General features: G+C 39.0%; 1 protein-coding gene across 11 annotated transcripts in view; it reads right to left on the reverse strand.

Moving 5' to 3' along the window:
• The window catches only part of MRTFB (myocardin related transcription factor B), a 256,408-nt gene that overhangs the window by 140,899 nt on the left and 95,330 nt on the right, over nt 1–20,179 (reverse strand). The window lies entirely within an intron of this gene.

A 20,179-nucleotide genomic window follows, 5' to 3' on the forward strand; every position in this document is an offset into this window, starting at 1 on the left:
GGAAGTGGGCTTTAAAATACTTGAGCATTTACTTTCTTCTTACTTGGGCTAGGGGAAAACAAGCCTTCTATGTAATAAAGTACACCTAAAATGCACTTCAAATGGACAGAATGAATAGCTGTATACTGAAACACTGAGAACACGAGTTTGAATAACAAATTAGGTCATCAGCAATATGCTGCCAACTTTGTAAAGCACTATGGTCTGGCAGGATATTTTAAAATAATAAATTTACCAGAAACATAATTGAGATATTCAGATGTCAATGGAGAAGACTTTGGCAACATTAAAGTTTCCAACCACAAATATATCAGTATAAATCATACTCTATACTTTGAACCCATGACAGCTTGAAAAGCAAATGCTAGTACTCTACCCCAAGGATCCGAAGGAACTAGCCATCCAAAGCAACTATTTTTATTGACAGACTCTTGTTATCCCATGCCAGAGTAACAGACTGAAAAACTAGTGTGAGCACATTTCAGTTATATCTATGTAACGCTTTTTATCCTAAAAAAATTCAAGAGACCTACTAAACTAAAAAAGCTCACGTTTAACTAAATGTACTTGGGAGAACTTCGGGGCACAAATCAAGCCTGATGTAAGGGGAGGCAATGCCTCACAACTGTTACTTAGGTTCTTTGTGAATAGGCTTTTTAACATTTGTAACCATCTCCTCCCCCACGTTTTGTTAGAGTCATCTATTGACCATCAAGACCCTCCTAACTTCCTCAGCGACTGGGCCTGATTTGTAGTTTTTCTCTGTACGTAACCTTCTGCCATCATGCTAGAGGGGTTGGAATTCCCTCTAATTATCCAGTGTCCCGGTACTTCAACTTCCTCAACAACAGGAACTTTCCCATTCTCTCCAGCCTCCAACAATAACAATCATATCCGAGACCCACCCTAGAACCTGAATTCTGAAACAACCTCCTGTGAATACGTCGCTTCCTCCTTATGCCTCATTCCTCCCTCGCTTCATTCATCCAGCCAGCCAACCATCCGTTCATTCTACAATCAACTCATATTCATTAAATATCTGCCTTTTGCCAAGTTCTCTTCTAGGTACAGGGGAAAAAGCAGTATTAAAAAATAAAGACGTAATATCCCAGACAGAAATCTCTGCCCTCATGGAACATACAAATAAGTAAGCAAGCAAAATATATACAAATAGTGATAAATGCCATTGAGGGAAATACAAAGGCAGGGAAGGGGGGTGTGGCGCTTGGCAAGAGGAGTGTCATTTCAGATAGGGTGGCCAGAAAAGCCCCAAGAAGGAGACACCTGCATAACCCTAATTCTGAAGGAGGTGAGGGGTCAACATGGGAATGAAAAAGTCCGACTTCCACTATGAAATGGTCACCTGGCTGCTGAGTTAAAAACAGACAGAGGTGGAGCAAGAGGAGACGCCGGAACCTGGCTCTCACCTGCTTCCTCTGCAGCCCTTTCAAATGGTGCTGTTCTTTTCTTCCCATAACCCTTGCACTACTGGGCTTGGAGGTGAGGTAGGTATTACCCTGTTCATGACTGTTGTTTCCAAACCATTCTCTCTCCCTCCTCCCTAATGTCCCTTGACTTTGAATATCACATGATCAGACTCTGTCCTCACTCCTGTGGCTGTTTCAACAACCCCTCACCTTCCTCAGCCACTCACCCACATGATCATTGGCCAAACCAAGAATATGCCTCCATCATAGCAATTTCCTGAACTTTCCCTCTGAGCACCTCCTCCTGGATTTCTAGCTCAGTTTCTTTCAAATTCTGGACCCAACAATCCATTCCCCTCCTGGGGTCTCCATGCCACTGATCCTACCACCTTTCTACTGTCCCTTGTTCCTTGATATGGCTCTCCCCTCTTCTACTTCATGGTCAGTGACTTCAACTCCATTGCTGCTTTGTGCCTGCTTGGCAGACCCTTGATGCTGATTAAATCTTACTCCACTCCACTCTACTGATTAAATTCCACGGGAGAGGGAAAACCTGATGGGTGGAAGGAAGCTGAAAATCCCTAGAGCAATCCTCTTGAGAAGGGAGAGGGGATGGTACCCAGTAGGGAAGGAGTGCCTCACATGGGAGCAGAGAACATTCACCAGCAGCAAGGAGAGGGGCAGCTGAGTGCAGGGCACATGTCTAGTCAGGTGGAAGGGTTTGGCAGGAGAAGCTTGAAGCTGTTCTCTTCTATGTTCTCAGGGAATGGGAGCAAGGCCATGAAGTGTGAGGCAAGGAAAGAGGTGTCAGCGGATTGAGAAAAAGAAGAAAACAGCAGAGGGGGAGAATGACAGGACGAGACACCTCTCTGAGGCTGTCGCACCTCCCTCTCCTAAGTTAAGCAGCCCTCCGCTGCCGCCACTCGCCTCTTTACCCAGTCTAGAAGGGGGCAGGGGGCAGCAGAGGGGATACAGCCACTTCCACGACACCAACACCCACTTCTGGGTGTCCCCATCCAGATCCCTAAAGCCAAGCACTGCTGAACAAGTCAAGAAAACTGAGATGAGTCCACCACAAACCCATGTTAATTCATTTCGAATGGATTCGCAGTGCTCCTCAGTAAATCCTTTATGCACCTGTGGTTAATGCCCCTCCCAAAGCACACAGCAAGTGGGTATTTTCTACTTTCTTCAGGTCCCTAGAACCAGCCCCCGTCACTCTGAGCAGATGAACTTGGCTTCTGTTTTACTGAGGGGCAAGGCCACCTGACTTGTGAGTGAGCTTCTTTAAAGCTTCCTTTCTCTCGGACTCAAAGTCCCTGCATGTTTAACATGTACTGTCCCCCCTCCCAGCTTCCAAATGTTCTTTCCTTCATTCTATGGTGCACCCCACCTCTCTCTACCACTCCACTCCAATCTATGGAGTTTTTTTCAGTTATCCTGTCTTGTACTTTAAATTTGTTAAACTTACAGGTTATGAAGAAAAAAGGTATTCCAGATGAAAGAAACACAATGAACAAATTACACAAGTAGGAAAGAATATGGAAGGCTTATGAAAACAGTGATAAAACTGGTCTTATTACATAGCAGGGCATGTTGGAAAGTGACGGAAAATAAAGTTAGATGGATGGGGTGGGACACGATTACAGAGTATCTTAAAAGCCACATGCTGTAGGTTAACGACTTCTGAATAAGGCAGTGCTCACAGTGGAAGTAGTATTTAAGGGAGCTGAGAGAGCATGGGACAGGATGGGATGGGATGGGGTGGGATGGGGTGGGGTGAGAAAGGAGGGATTTACACTGGGAACAGTAACAGGATGGGGGCTTGGGGCAGGGAGGGCGGAAGACAAGAGGGTGAGGCAGTCATCCTGATAAGTATAATGAGAGCATGGTCAAATGAGGAGTAGTGAGAAGGAAGACAGGAAAAGACAAAAGACGATTCCCAGAGAGAAAGGAACACAATCTGGTGACTGATAGCATTTTACGGATCAATTTCAACCTAAGTTCTGGGTGGTATAACTGCTACAAGATGGAAGGCATGGGGCTACACTGGTAAAGTCCTTAGAATCATAGCACCTGGAAGGGGCCAAGACCTCAGGTCATGTGACTCAGCTCCCTCATTTTATAAATGAGAAAGCAGAGGCCCAAAGAAGTGAAGTGATTTGTCTAAAGTCACAAAGCAAGCTAGTGAGAGAGTTGGGACCAGAACCGTCTCCTGTCTGCCTTTGGAGATCCTCCCACCACACCGTGCTGCCTCTTCCAGATCCATTCTGTTTCCCATTTGCCCAGTGAGGCCCTCAGGTGCACACTTCCTCTGACAAAATTACGCTGTGGAACTCACCACTTGATTTTGGCCTCTGCACATATTGGTCCAGGAAAGTGAGCTCTTCCATCAGGGCTTCACAGCTGCTGGACTGACTCCCCTGGGCTTCCTGAAGATAAGCCTGCCTTGTCCTTTCATGGGGAGATCAGCTCAGACTGTGCTACATCTCCAGCACCTGTTTCGAAGTTTCTAGTAAGTCTCAAGCCTAGCAAGTAAAGAAGACACAAGCCCTACTCTAAGGATCGTTAAAGCGATTTTGAGATTTAAAGGGCAAACCATATTGGCCCTTACTGTTTCCTTCTTCCCCTCCTTTTCCAATTCATTAAGAGAATTGAAGACGGTGTTTGCCTAATCTGTGATAGAAATCTTGAGCCATGAGGATGAGTCCCTGGCAAAAACTGGAATTTGGATTTGGAATTCTTCATATTATCTGCTCACAGAATTCTCCTGGTAACAAAACGGAATCTATAATATTTCTAGCAAGGCTACTACATTTTTTCCCAGACAATGTTCATTAGTTAAATAGGAGAGTCTAGGTAATTTCCTAGTGATCTTTGAGCCTTGACAGAAGTTAACATGAATACAGCTTCCAGCATTTTATGGAAACCAAGCACGATTATTTACACTAAATAAATATGGACAACTTGGCTATCTCATTTCCTCTGTCAGTGTCAAGGACTTTAACAAGCTACCACAGACTTCAGCAAGCTGCCCATATTCAAACAGATATTTAGAGTAGACTCTCCTGAACTTTCTGAACTTATTAATAGCTGCCTAAATTAAGTCAATAGATAAAGCTGAATAACCTTAGAACAGAAGGGTTTAGTATTATTTTTTCTCCTCTTGCTATTCCAAACATGTGCAACAACAAATTTTTTAAAAAGAAAGAAAGAACTACAAAATACGTCAAATCCTTCTTTGGGAAAATATTGACAATTCTGTTCTCAAGGACAAATTTTCAAAGTACCAGTGCCCGCAATGATGACAATATTGTGACTAAAATGTACACAATTCAGATATCAAACTTGACCCCTTGGTTTTTACATTTTGTTCTAACATTATTTCCTCATGCTATTCATTTTGAAATTTATGTTTTTTACTGCATGCTTTGAGCATCTCAAAAGCTTAAACTCAGTACATCTGTTTGCTTAGCAGCGTCAAGATATTGTCTTTGGTGACTAAGCAGACAGGTGCTGTTCAGTTTATTTTCATGCACGTAAGCTAAGCCCTTGAACTTGGAGTGAGGAAAAGCATTGGGCTTAAAGTTCAGAAAGGAAGGAACTACACAACAGCTTCCTTTAGAACAGCCTGCTTTTTCAGCTTCCTGTATGAAAATAATATTGTATTTTTATACGAATTGCTAAGAAACAATGAAGAAATTATACTTAAGCCTTTAGATAGTTAAGCTTTAAATCCTTTAAAGAGGAAACGATTTCTCTCAATAATTTTGATATTTAAATCAAGCCAAGAACAGAAAAAGAGACTAATAAAATAAAATAGAAATGTGATACAAAGGTTAAAATGGATTACATAATTTTCAGATTACTATAAGGAATTCACATTTTCTTCCAGTAAATGACAGACATTAAGACTTTTGGCTTTAAAAGTCCCAAATATCAAGCTGCTGTATTTGGTAGAGATGATGGGGGAAAGGTTTTCTTTGGTGCTGTAGTTGCTGCTATTGTTATTATGAAACTGTCTTGATTAAAACACATAAACACACACGCCAAGGTTTCTTTTTTCATTTTTTTGTTTATTGCAGTAACGTTGGCTTATACCATTACATAAATTTCAAGCGTACATCATATTTCGATTTCTGTGTAGATTACATCAAGTTCACCACCCAAAGACTAATTACAATCCATCACCATACACATATGCCTAATCACCGCTTTTGCCCTCCTCTCTCCCCCCTTGCCCTCTGGTAACCACCAATCCAATCTCTATGTGTTTGTTTGTTGTTGTTTTTATCTTCTATTTGTGAGTGAGATCATATGGTATTTGAGTTTCTCCCTCTGACTTATTTTGCTTAGAATAATACCTTCAAGGTCCACTCATGTTGTCACAAATGGCCAGGTTTCATCCTTTTTTATGGCTGAGTGGTATTCCATTGTGTGTGTGTGTGTGTGTGTGTGTGTGTGTGTGTGTGTGTATATACACACGACATCTTCTTTATCCATTTGTCCCTTGATGGGCACCCAGGTTGCTTCCAAGCCTTGGCTATTGTAAATAACGCTGCAATGAACATAGGGGTGCATGTATGTTTACACATTCATGTTTTCTTGTTCTTTGGAAAATATCCAGCAGTGGAATAGCTGGATCGTATGACAGTTCTATTCTTAATTTTTGAGGAATCTCCATGCTGTTTTCCATAGTGGCTGCACCAGTTTGCACTCCCACCAGCAGTGTATGGGAATTCCCTTCTCTACACATCCTCTCCAACACTTGTTATTTCCTGTCTTGTTAATTATAGCCATTCTGACAGCCATGAGGTGATCTCTGTAGTTTTGATTTACATTACCCTGATAATTAGTCATGTTGAACATCTTTTCATGTGCCTGTTTGCCATCTATACATCTTCTTTGGAGAAATGTCTGTTCAGATATTTGCCCATTTTTTAATTGGGTTATTAAGTTTTTTTTGTTGTTGAGCTGTATGAGTTCTTTATATATTTTGGATATTAACCCCTAATCAAATACATGGTTTGCAAATATCTTCTCCCAATTGTTAGGTTGTCTTTTCGTTTTGTTGATGGTTTCCCTTGCTGTGCAGAAGCTTTTTAGTTTGACGTAGTCCCACTTGTTTACTTTTTCTCGTTTCCCTTGCCCAGCCAGACATGGTACTTGAAACTACGCTGCTAAGACTGATGTCAAAGAATGTACTGCCTATGTTTTCTTCTAGAAGTTTCATGGTTTCAGGTCTTACATTCAAGTTTTTAATCCATTTTGAATTAATTTTTGTGTATGGTGTAAGATAATAATCTACTTTCATTCTTTTGCATGTGGCTGTCCAGTTCTCCCAACACCATTTATTGAAGAGGCTTTCCTTTCTGCATGGTATGTTCTTGGCTCCCTTGTTGAAAATTAGCTATCCATAGATGTGTGGGTTTATTTCTGGGCTCTTGATTCTGTTCCATTGATCTGTGTGTGTGTTTTTGTGCCAGTACCATGCCATTTTGGTTACTGTGGCTTTGTAGTATATTTTGAAATCAGGGAGTGTGATGCCTCCAGCTATTCTTTTTTCTCAAGATTCCTTTGGCTATTCTGGGTCTTTTGTTGTTCCACATAAATTTTAAGATTCTTTGTTTTATTTCTGTGAAAAACATCATTGGAACTCTGATAGGGATTGCATTGAATCTATAGATTGCTTTAGGAAGTATGGACATTTTAACAATGTTAATTCTTCCAATCTAAGAGCATGGAATATCTTTCCACTTCTTTGTGTCTTCTTCAATTTATTTCAATAATGTTTTATAGTTTTCAGTGTACAGGTCTTTCACATCTTTGGTTAAGTTTATTCCTAGGTATTTTATTCTTTTTGTTGCAATTGTAAATGGGATTGTATTCTTCTTTCTGCTACTTCATTGTTAGCGTATAGAAATGCAACTGATTTTTGTATGTTGATTTTGTATCCTGCAACTTTACCATATTCATTTATTATTTTTAAAAGTTTTTTGCTGGATTCTCTAGGGTTTTCTACATATAAAATCATGTCACCTGCAAATAGTGAGTTTCATCTCTTCCTTTCCAATTTAGATCCCTTTTATTTCTTTTTCTTGCCTGATTGTTCTGGCTAGGACTTCCAATACTATGTTAAATAAGAGTGGTGATAGTGGGCATCCTTGTCTGGTTCCTGTTCTTAGAGGGAGAGCTTTCAGTTTTTCTCCATTGAGAATGATATTAGCTGTGGGTTTGTCATATATGGGCTTTATTACATTCAGGTACTTTCCTTCTACACCAATTTTATTCAGTTTTTATCATAAATGGGTGCTGTATCTTGTCAAATGCTTTCTCTGAATCTATTGAGATGATCATGTGATTTTTATTCTTCCTTTTGTTAATGTGGTGTATCACACTGACTGATTTGCAGATGATGAACCATCCCTGCATCCCTGGAATAAATTCCACTTGATCATGGTGTGTGATCTTTTAATGTATTATTGTATTCGATTTGCTAGTATTTCGTTGAGGATTTTTGCATCGATGTTCATCAGTGATTACTGCCTGTAATTTTCTTTTTTGTGTTGTCCTTGTCCAGTTTTGGTGTCAGGGTGACGTTGGCTTCGTAGAAGGAGTTAGCAGCTGTCCCTCCTCTTCAATTTTCTGGAAGAGTTTGAAAAGGACAGGTATTAAGTCTTCTTTGAATGTTTGGTAGAATTCACTAGGGAAGCAGTCTGGACTTTTATTTTTGGGGAGGTTTTTGATTACTATTTCAATCTCCTTACTGATTGGTCTATACAAATTCTCTATTTCTTTTTGATTCAGTTTTGGAAGATTGTATGATTTTAAGAATTTATCCATTTCTTCTAGATTATCCAATTTGTTGGCGTATAGCTTTTCACAGTATTCTCTTATAATCTTTCGTATTTCTGAGGTGTCCTTTGTAATTTCTCCTCTTTCATGCCTGATTTTATTTATTTGAGCCTTCTTTTTATCTTGGTGAGTCTAGCTAAAGGTTTGTTAATTTTGTTTATCTTTCAAAGAACCAGCTCTCTGTTTTATTGATTTTTCCTATTTTTTTAAGTCTCTATTTCATTTATTTCAATTCTGATTTTTATTATTTCCTTCCTTCTACCGATTTTGGACTTTGTTTTTCTTTTTCCAGTTCGTTTAGGTGCACTGTTAGATTATTTGAAATTTTTCTTGTTTGTTGAGGTAGGCCTATATGGCTGTAAATGTCCCTCTTAGAACTGCTTTTGCTGTATCCCATAAATTTTGGGGTATCATATTTTCATTTTCATTTGTCTCCAGGTAATTTTTTATTTCTCCTTTGATTTCTTCATTGACTGACCCAATCATTGTTCAGTAGCATTTTGTCTAATCTCCACACATTGTGGCTTTTCCAACTTTCTTCCTGTAGTTGATTTCTAGTTTCATACCATTGTGGTCAGAAAAGATGCTTGGTATTATTTCAATCTTCTTAAATTTATTGACACTTGTTTTGTGGCCTAATATGTGATCTATCCTGGAGAATGTTTTATGTGCATTTGAAAAGAATGTGCATCCTGCAGTTTTTGGATAGAATGTTTTGTATATATCTACTAAGTCCGTCTGATCTAATGTGTCATTTAAGGCCAATGTTTCCATATTGATCATCTGTTTGGATGATCTATCCATTGGTGTAAGTGCAGTGTTAATGTCCCTACTATTATTGTGTTACTGTCTACTTCCCCTTTTATGTTTGTTAATAATTGCTTTACATATTTAGGCACTTCTATCTTGGGTGCATAGATATTTACAAGTGTTATATCCTCTTGTTGGATTGTTCCCTTATGTGGTGCCTTTCTTTGTCTCATTTCAGTGTTTGTTTTAACATCTATTCTGTCTAAGTATTGCTACCCCAGCTTTCTTTTTATTGCCATTTGCATGGAGTATCTTTTCCCATCTCTTCACTTTCAGTTTGTGAGTGTCTCTTGTATGCAGCAGATATACAGGTCTTGTATTTTTAATCCAACCGGCCAACCTATGCATTCTGATTGGAGCATTTAGACCACTGACATTTAAAGCAGCTGTTAATAAGAATGTACTTATTGCCATTTTGTTACTCTTTTTCTGGTGTTCTAGTAGTTCTCTGTTCCTTTCTTCTTCTCTTGCTCTCTTCCTTTGTAGTTTGATGGCTTTCTTTAGAATTATGTTTGGGTTCTTTTCTCTTATTTTTTTGTGTATTTATTATAGGTTTCTGGTTTGTGATTACCATGAGGTTCATATATAATAACTATGTATATAGCAATCTAAATTAAGTTGATGGTCTCTTTAGTTTGACCTCTTGCTAAAAGCTCTACTCTTTTACTCCCCTCCTTCCACATTTTATGTTTTTGATATATATCTAACCTCTTTTTGTGTGTGTATCTGCTACCCTCATATCACAGAAATAGATCATTTTACTACTTTTGTCTTTTGACCTTCACATTAGCTTCATAGGTGGTTGATCTGTTATCTTGACTGTATATTTGCCTTTACCAGTGATTTTTTTCTTTGAAAATTTTCTTATTCCTATTTGTGGTCTTCTCTTTTCCACTTAAATAAGTTCCTTTAGCATTTCTTGTAAGGCTGGTTTCTTGGTGATAAACTCCTTTACTTTTTGCTTGTTGGAAAACTCTTTATTTCTCCTTCCATTCTGAATGATAACCTTGCCAGGTAGAGTATTCTTGGCTGTAGGTTTTTTCCTTTCAGCACTTTAAATATATCATGCCACTCCCTTCTAGCCTGTAATATTTCTGCTGAGATGTCAGCTGATAGCCTTATGGGGTTTCCTTTGTATGTAACTTGTTGCCTTTCTCTTGTAGCTTTTAGGATTCTCTATCTTTAATTCTTGTCATTTTAATTATAATGTGTCTTGGTGTGGGCCTCTTTGGGTTTACCTTGTTTGGTGCTCTCTGTGCTTCCTGTACCTGGATGTCTGTTTCCTTCCTGAGGCTAAGAAAGTTTTCAGCTATTATTTCTTCAAATAAATTCTCTGCCCCTTTCTCTCTTGTCCTTCTGGGACACTATAATACAGATGTTAGTGCACTTGATGTTGTCCCAGAGGTCCCTTAGACTTTCCTTGTTCTTTTTAATTCTTTTTTCTTTTATCTGTTCACTTGGGCGATTGCCTCTAATCTTTTGTCCATCCCGCTGAGCCGTTCTGCTGTATCATTTACTCTGCTATTGAGTCCCTCTAGTGAATTTTTCATTTCCAGTATTGTATTTTTCATTTCTGACTGGTTCTTTTTTCTATTTTCCAATTCCTTGTTGAAGTTCTCAGTGAGTTCAACCATTCTTCTCCCAAGATCAGTGAGCATCCTTATGACTATTAGTTTGTACTCTTTTTCAGGTAGATTGTTTATCTCTGTTTCACTTAGTTCTTTTCCTGGGGTTTTGTCCTGTTCTCTTACTTGGAATGTATTCATTTGTCTCCTCCAAATTATAATTCAACACAGCTTTTCAGACTCTAACTGAACCACAGATAATTGAGTATTCTTTACTGAACCAGAGATAATTGAGTATTCTCTTTAAAAATAAAAATGAAATGCTTCCAGAATCTTGAATCTCAGAGGAGAGAGAAGTAACCTCCTCGGGGTATAGACCTTAAATCTCCTCTCCCAAACTTCTACCAAGTAGCCAAGTTACCCTGCAGTCTACTTCCATGGCCATCTCTCACACACACATTTCAACAGCTAACATGTACACAGCTGGAAGATGACTGTGCTGCTCATCAGTTCTAAGTTCTCTCTGTGTATAACTCATTATGTTACTACTATGCATTTAGAAATTTTCTAACAGGTTGTTAAATGAACTGAAGCTTATGATGAAACTCAACCTCTCATTCTCACAGTATTCTTTCCTGAATCCTAACATTTCATGTTATCCAAATATTCAAGATTCGAGTGTGTAAGAGAATTCCATACACTTAGACTGCTCAGGAAGAGCAATACAGATGTGCAGAACTACAGATACTACGAGTGTTCTTTAACCTGCCCTAGTCCTAGCCTTTCCTAGCATCAGGCCCGGCAGCTGTTTCAAATGCAAGGCTCAGGGAAGTGTATGGCCCTGGTCTAGGAGACAGCAAGCAGCTCAACTCACTGTAAGCTCCAACCCTGGAAGTCCACAGTTCACTGCTGTGGCCTGAACACCATGACATAAAGAGGTGCCTGCAGGAAAAGCAGCGGTGGGAACAGAAGGCAGTAGTGACCAATGTCTGGAAGGAGAGCTCAGGGCTTCCTGTCCCTACCTGGTATCAGACACTTGGAGAAGATAATAAAGGAGAGTATGTCTTCCAGAGTTCCCAATAACCCTCATGTGCCCTCTTCCCTGGTGCACCTTGCACCATACTGACATTGATCTTTCTGCACCCTCCTCTCCAGCAACCGCCACCCCACGTGCACTACATTTATCTGTTTATCTTTACCTCTTCATCTGCCCATAAGATTCTTAGGTCCCTGAGGTGGAGGAGCTCATCCTTTCATCTCTATCTATTCCTAGTTTCTAGCACAGTAGTTGGCACAAGGCAGTCATTCAGTATGTGTTCTTGAGCTTTTGGTTGAAGAATTGTTAGAGACCAAAATGAAGTCTGCCTCCTAGTATGTTCACCCCCTCTACCGTGCCCACCTCCTATTCTATGCCTGATACTCCTTCCTTATCTGATCAAAAACTACTATCAGGAAAGGATATAATTCCCTTCATTCTAAAAAGAAAATGACAGCTATGTGGTTGACCTCTTTTAGAGGCCCTGCAAAATGATGAATTACCTACATGTGAATGGCAGAGAGATTCTAGCCCTGGAATCGCACTGCAGCGGCAACTCCTCCCTCTTCCAGGCAGGTCCACCACACAGGAAAGTTTTGCTGTTCGATTTTTTTCCCTGAGACTTTGGCTCCTTTGCTGCTGCCTGACTGCCATCTCTATCCTTTGTTCTCTCCCTGGTAACCTATGTCTAGATGCCCTTAGAAACAGTAACTGGGCCACACAAGCAACTATACTACCTTAATATACGGAACAATTGTACAGACAGACATCTAGTACAATTCACACACACTTACTTTATTTCATATTTGTCCATTTTCATTCTCAACTAAGCTGGAAGCCTGAGGACAGAAGGTATACATACTTCACATTGAGTCCTAGCCCAATGCTGAGCACACAGTAGGTATTCAGTGGGGCACTACAAACAAGATTTGTAATCCAGCAAGCATGGAAAATGTTTTACACAGTACCCTCACTGTTACAAAAGCATTCAAAATTACCAGAAAGCTAGAATGAACAACAACAATATTGATGCTGTTAAAAGGCAAATCACATTTACTTAGCGCTGAAATCTCAAACTTTGATTTATACCCTACACAGATAGTCTCTCATTTAATCCTCACGAGGTCTGGAGAGGTTAAATACCTCACAGTTACACAGGCAAGTGAGGCGGCTGGCAGGCTGATTCCAGAGTCTGCATTCAACCGGCTCATGATTCAAAAACTTGACATTCCCTAACTGTACAGCTAAGAAAATGTATAGCGATTTAAAGAGCTGCTTTAAAATAACTCATCACCTCTTAGCCCCTACCCATGCAGTTTCCTTTGTGGGAAGACCATCTTCGTCGCACCTCCCTGTCCATCAAGCAAGTTCCACACCTCCACCTCAAGCATTCCCTACCTCTCTTCTGCAATACGCCCACTGCACCTTGCACACAATCGACACTCTATCAATGGCCCTGCTCTAGTCCACGTGTCTGTTTATTACTTCCCTACGAGAATCTGAGCTCCTAGAGGTGGAGACCCTTGTCTTTTCATCTGTGTGTACCCAGACTCTAGCCCAGTTCCTACTACACAGTAAGTGCACGGTCAATGTTTGTTCTTGAAATAGTTTTAGGAGTAGCATTTGACTCTTAGTTTGCAACATCTATCTTTCACAGCAGATCTGTATCAAGATCTACATCATAACTTTCAATTCAATAACTGAAATTTGTTTCCATAGCAACCAGCCAAAGTGCTTCTTATAATACTGGGAAAGGCAAACCCTAACTTAAGATTCAACCCAGTGAACTACTTCACGATCATTTGCTTTTGTTCTTCGTATGGAGACACAGAATGACAGCATTAACCTTCTGCAACTTCCTCTCTCTTTAAGAACACTAACCTTACCACTAACAATAAATCCAAACTTATTTTTTCAAACATAAGTAGACTATAATTTCCATTAACAAAGGGACAGCATCTTATTACCTCACAAATCTAAAATATCTATAAGAGAACAATACTTCTAATCAGGTCATGGCTGTATTTCAGACTCTCACAGATCAAAAGATAGAAATTGTGACATTTTATTTTTAAAGTAAACATCACTCCTTTCTGACAATTGACCTTTTATAAAAGATGTCCTGGATGATTCTATATGAAAGAGATTCGAGGAGGGACCTTTCTGGCCTAATTTAAACATGGTCTAAATTAGGCAAGGGGGTGGTATAAGACAGCTTCTTAAGGCCTCCACCAGCTCAGTAATTTTAACTCAAAGGAAAGGAAAAGGGGGTTCACTTTTTTCATTCCTAATTACGATGCTTACTTTCTGAAAGTCATTTGTTCACATCTTTCCTTTTTTTTTTTTTTTTAAATAGATAGCCTCCTTCCTTCCATCCACTCCCTCCAGCCCTAATTATAAGACCAATAAAAAGCACTGGTGGTACCTACACAGCCCTATGTTCTTAAAAGGATAACAGAGCAGAAACATAAATATGGCTCAGCTCAAGGGTAGGCTAACTATACTCTCCTATAACTTCGTCGGCATGGAGGCCGACGAAACACAGATGGTGATCACACATCCTAACTGGGAAAACCATCCAGTGAATGGGATAGCCCAGTGAAAGCAGACTGTGGTGCCTACATCCCTGAGTTCATTAAACCCTAAAGGAAAAGATCTCATCTGCAATTTACTAAATCTCTCAAAGATTACATTTTGAAAACATGTCTTTCCCAAAATTTACTATTAGAAATAACTGTATATTAACAAAAACAATTCTCATTTTTGGGTTTTGATTCTTTAGGACAAATGGGATACTGTTTGCTTTCTAAGGTAAAAGCCCAACAATTAAGATAATGAAGTCTTCAAATAATACTGAGACTTGATATGTTTAAAAGGTAAGATTCAACTAGACGACTAGACTAACAGAACTTCACTATGTTTTCCTGCTGAGCATAAAACATATAGACATCAGTCTACTTCACGAGCCTCACTTATTGTCTTTACTCATCCGCACTTCTGCTGCTTTGGAGCAGCATCTGATGAACAAGAATTTCAGGAATAAGTTAGGAAACTATCAGAAAGCCTCTATCAGAAACTCTAGAAATGGCGAAAAGGGCAAGAATGAGAAAATATGCTCGGCCCCAACACCGAAACAAGTTAGGCCTTTACAGGTCCTCTCTATCTGAATAAACAGACATCGTCCAGTCTTTGTCGCTAAACTTCAGTTCAGGACTTCATACCTAAACAGTCTCTAGTCTACACCATGAGTACAGTAAATAACTACAAATCAATGTCAAAATTCATTTGCAATTGTCTTCTATAAGTTTTCTTCTCATTTTGGTTCAAGAGCACCCTTTGAAAAGAAACTGTGATCCATTAACCAGGTAGATTATACGTTAACACAGATGTCATCATGTGATTTCATTTTTTTCCCCCGACAGCAGCCAATAATCAATCACGGTTTCTATGCCTCAGCATCTAGACACCGGGCAGAACCTCTCCCGCAGGGAAGTTAATATCCACCTGACCGACTGCAGCAGGGCTTGCACTCTCTCTACTATTCTATGGTACAGAAAAGGGAAGCAGGGTCCAGCTGCCTCTTTAAAATTGCAATTCTTTGAATTTTGATCATTTCAATTTCAACACCTAATTTACTGCAGCTTTGCTGGACTGGTTTGTGAAGACATTAAAAGCAGACTGTATTTATAGCCAACTGGCCAGTGTGCCTAATGTAAAAGGGTAGCTCCATTACTGTAAGATTCCGTTCTCCTGATCTCAGCAGTGGAAACAGGAATCCATGGATGTATTCCAGGGATTTTGCAGAAGTCTCTGGACCTAAGAAGCACCCAGCAATACCACAAAGGGTGTCAAGGACACCAAGAAAACCCATGAGCTCATCCTTGTAGGCCAAATGTTTCCTTAGAGAAAACAATGAGAAGAGGCTGGAATATGGAAGAAGAAATACCTTTGTTAGAGAAATAGTATATTCTTACCATTCTCTGAAGGTAATGCATCAAACTCAAGGCTTTCTATTCAACACAATTTCCCTGAGGACCTTTAATCAGTTTTGTTGGGTGCTAGGGTATGAAGATGAGTAAGACTAATTCCCTGACTTTAAGCTTTGTTAGGAAGACAGACAAGAAAACAGACAATCCCAACATAGTGTGATAAAGAACACTAGATGAGAGCAAAGTGTTATCGGAGCACAGGGGAGGGGGGATGTGGTTAACACAACTGAGCAAGAGGATCAGCAAAGGGATCTCAGAGGAAATAAATGATGGAGCTACATCTTAAAGAGTAAGAGAGAGGAAAGAGGGGAGGTGGGGAGGGAGAGGGGGCTGACATGCAAATGATCTCTCTACTCCAAGACTTTTTATCACTCAACATTCTCCACCTCCTTATCCTCCTTTAACCTGAAAGCTAAACGCAAATTCCAAAGTACCTGGCATGAGAGGAAAAAGTGCACGAACATACTCACTGCAGGAATGTTCTATAAACTCCAGGACTTGTAACATGAGAGAAAGCGATGCTCAAAATTCGTTTTAGCACAAATTGTTTGCTGGACATATCATTACAAAGTTTGAGGCCAAACAAAACTGAAGAGCAGCCTTTGATCTTGAAGGACTGATGGTTTTTAAAGCATTTATAAATGCATGGAAATTTGGTTGTATTCGTGTAATCAGAAAAACCAATATTTATAATACCAAAAGTAGATGGAGTGGATGATGTGGAATTACTTTAGGAAACAAAAACTCTAAATTAAGTAGCTTCTTATCTGCATATGACCCTTAATTATTTCCTTGAGTCCTTGAAAAGGGGAAAATGGTTCCCAACCAAAATAGTATTTACTGAGTGATAACTCACATATTTTCTCATTTAAACCACAACCAGAAGAAAAGTACATTACATCTCCATTCTACGGATGGAAGAGGTGAGACTACGGAAAACAGGGAGGCAGGATCAGAATCCAGAAGCCAGGTCTTCTGACTCAAGAGTCCGGGTTCCGGTCCTGGCACTATCACAAACCATCTGCTTAATCCCACTGCTGTTTTCTCCTCTACAAAATTAAGAGGTTGAAAATTTTATAATTTTCAGAAGCAAACTATTAAAGGAGTAGCTTTAACAGTTTCAACCAAAATTTTTTTTTTAAAGGATCAGGTTCACGTTGCCTTTATTTTTTTAATTGAGAGAAACTAAAATAATACATTCAACCCTTGGCCCTCATGGCCGTTTGAAAATAACTCTGTTTTTTTCCCTTTTGTTTTTTTGCCTACAATTGACCACTGGCCATACTAGCGCCTCCCAGCAAGCAGCTGTTATGTATTTTTCAAAATCCCTAAATATAGTGCCTTGATTCAGATCGGGGAGGAACTCAGCCTTCTAATATGGACGCTGAGATGTGATTACATTGTGCTGGTTTCACTCCATTTATAAAATAATTATAGAGTAAGTCATTTTAATGACAAAAATACTTTTTTCTAAGTTTACCATGTTAAACAAGGAAGAGTTTGTTAGAGAAATACCCAGTACTAAGTGAGGCTAAGTCCGCAGTGAGATACTGACGTGCATCCTTCTAACAATCCCCCACATTCCGCCCCCAGGTTTTCCTCCTATTCAACACAGTCTTGTCGGCAACACCTGCCACTAATGTTACAGCTATAGTTACCATGACCACCGCAAACAGTCTTAATAGAAATAAAAAGCAGATCTGTCAATTAAACCCAAGGGAACATTAGCTGTATGCAGAATTACTCTTGGAATATTCTAACTCATTTTTCAGAACACAGCCACCAAGAGGGAGATCTGTAGCCAATGCAAAATAAACTTTAAGAACTAATACTTTGGATTTGGTCTCATAGATTCACCCTAGAGTTCAACATAATAAGATCTCTCAGACGTCAACTTCTCCAAGGAGGCCCTCTTATCCCACTCCTCACAGACTAAGGCCCTTTATGTATGCCCAGCATTTACGGCACTGTGAGAAAACAGATACGAGGCTATACATTTCAACTGTTTGTCTCAACCTCACTGAACCTCAATATTTGTCTTGGGGAGGAAATAGTTTAATCAAGACCTTAAAAGAACAATACTGTATAAAATTTGAAAACTTGAGCAAAAGGAAAAATAATTAAAATTATATATATACACACACACACAAACACACAAAGTAAGCAGAAGAAAGGAAATAATGAAAATCAGAGCAGAAAATCAATGAAATTTTTTTAAAAAGAGAGAGAAAAATGAAGGAAACCCAAAGCTGCTGCTTTGAGAAGGTAAATAAAATTGCTAAACCTCCAACTGGACTAATCACAGAAAAAGAGAGAAGACACAAATTACCAATATCAGGAGTGGGAGAGGCGAGATCACCATGAATTCTATAGATATGAAAACGATAGTAAGAGACTATTATGAAAAACTTTATGGCAATAAATTCCACAACTTAGATGAAAGGATAAATTCTTTGAAAGAGACAAAGTACCAAAACCCACTCAAAAAGAAATAGATAAACTGAATAGCTGTATTCTAAAACAGATGTATTTTAAAAATTGAATTTGTAGTTTAAAATCTTCCCTCAAAGAAAACTCTGGATCTAGATGGCCTTACTGGTAAATTCTGACAAACGTTTAAGGAAAAAATAGTACACACACTATATAAATTCTTTCAGAAAACTGACAGGAGGAAATACTTCCCACTGTATTCTGTGAGGCCATCAGTTACCATTTACTAAAGCTAGACAAAGACATTACAAGAGGCTATTATGTCCCTCACGAACACAGATGCAAAAATTCTAAACAAAATTTTAACTAATCAAACTGAACAATATATAGAAAGTATAATATATCATGACCAAGTAGGGTTTATCCCAGGAATGCAAGTCTGGTTTACCATTCAAACTACAATCAATGTAATTTACCATATTAACAAACTACTAAATAAAAACCATATGATCGTCCCAGTAAATGTAGATAAATTATCTAACGAAATACAAAATCCATTCCTGATAAAAAAAAAAAAACTCCTAGAAAAATTAGAAGAGAATTTCCTCAATCTGATAAATGTAATCCACAAAAAATCTACAGATAACATCACACTTAATGGTGAAAGACAATGATTTCCCTCTAAGATGAGGAACAAGACTAGGGTGTCCACTCTCACCACTTCTATCCAGTGTTACACTAGGTCAGTGCAATTAAGGTAAGAAAACGAAATAGTCATCCAGATGAGAAAGGAAGAAATAAAACTGTCTTTATTCAAAAATGACACGATTATCAATGTAGAAAATCCAGTGGACTCTACAAAAAAGCTACTAGAGGGGCTGGCCCCGTGGCCGAGTGGTTAAGTTCGCACGCTCCGCTGCAGGCGGCCCAGTGTTTCGTTGGTTCGAATCCTGGGCGCGGACATGGCACTGCCCATCAAGCCGCGCTGGGGCAGGGTCCCACATGCCACGGCTAGAAGGACCCACAATGAAGAATATACAACTATGTACTGGGGGGCTTTGGGGAGAAAAAGGAAAAAAAAATAAAATAAAATCTTTAAAAAAAAAAAGCTACTAGAATAAGTGAGTTTAGCAAAGATGCAGGATTAAGATCTATATACAAAACTGAATTGTATTTCTATGCTAGTAATGAACAATTTTATACAGAAATTTTTTTAAAAACCATTTATAAAACACCAAAAAATAGGAAATAGGGGTAAATCTGACAGGAGATGTACAAGATTTGTACTTTAAAACATTGCTGAGAGGGCCAACCCCTTGGCCGAGTGGTTAAGTTTGCGAGCTCCACTTTGGTGGCCTAGGGTTTCACGAGGTTGGATCCTGAGGGCTGCCCTAACACTACTTATCAAGCCATGCTGAGGCAGCGTCCCACACAGCACAATCAGAAGGACCTACAAGTGGAACATACAACTATGTACTGAGGGGTCTTTGGGGAGAAGAAGGAAAAAAAAAATTAGCAACAGATGTTAGCTCAGGTGCCAATCTTCAAAAAAATAAAATAAAACATCGCTGAGAGAAATTAAAGACATAAATAACATTTTCATGGATCGGATGACTCAATATTGTTAAGAAGTCAATCCTCTCCAAATTGACATACAGATCCAATATAATCCCAATCAAAATCCCAGCAGGCTGTTTTGTATAAATTGATAACTGATTCTAAACTTCATATGGAATAGCCAAAACAACTTTGGAAAAAACACAAAGTTGGAGGACTAACACTACCGAATTTCAAGACTTATCATAAAGCTATAGTAATTAAGACAGCGTGGTCCTAGCATAAAGATAGACAAATAGATCAATGGAACAGAGTCCAAAATAGACCCACATATATGTACAAGTGATTTTTGACAAAGATGCAAAGGTAATCCAGTAAAGAGAGAATGGTCATTTCAGCGAATGGTGCTGGAACAACCAGACATTCATATGCAAAACAATATGAACTTTAATTCAGACCTTGTACCACATACAAAAATTAAGTCAAAATGGATCCTATACCTAAATGTAA

Source organism: Equus asinus, chromosome 14 (assembly GCF_041296235.1).
Source record: "Equus asinus isolate D_3611 breed Donkey chromosome 14, EquAss-T2T_v2, whole genome shotgun sequence".
Taxonomy (NCBI): domain Eukaryota; kingdom Metazoa; phylum Chordata; class Mammalia; order Perissodactyla; family Equidae; genus Equus; species Equus asinus.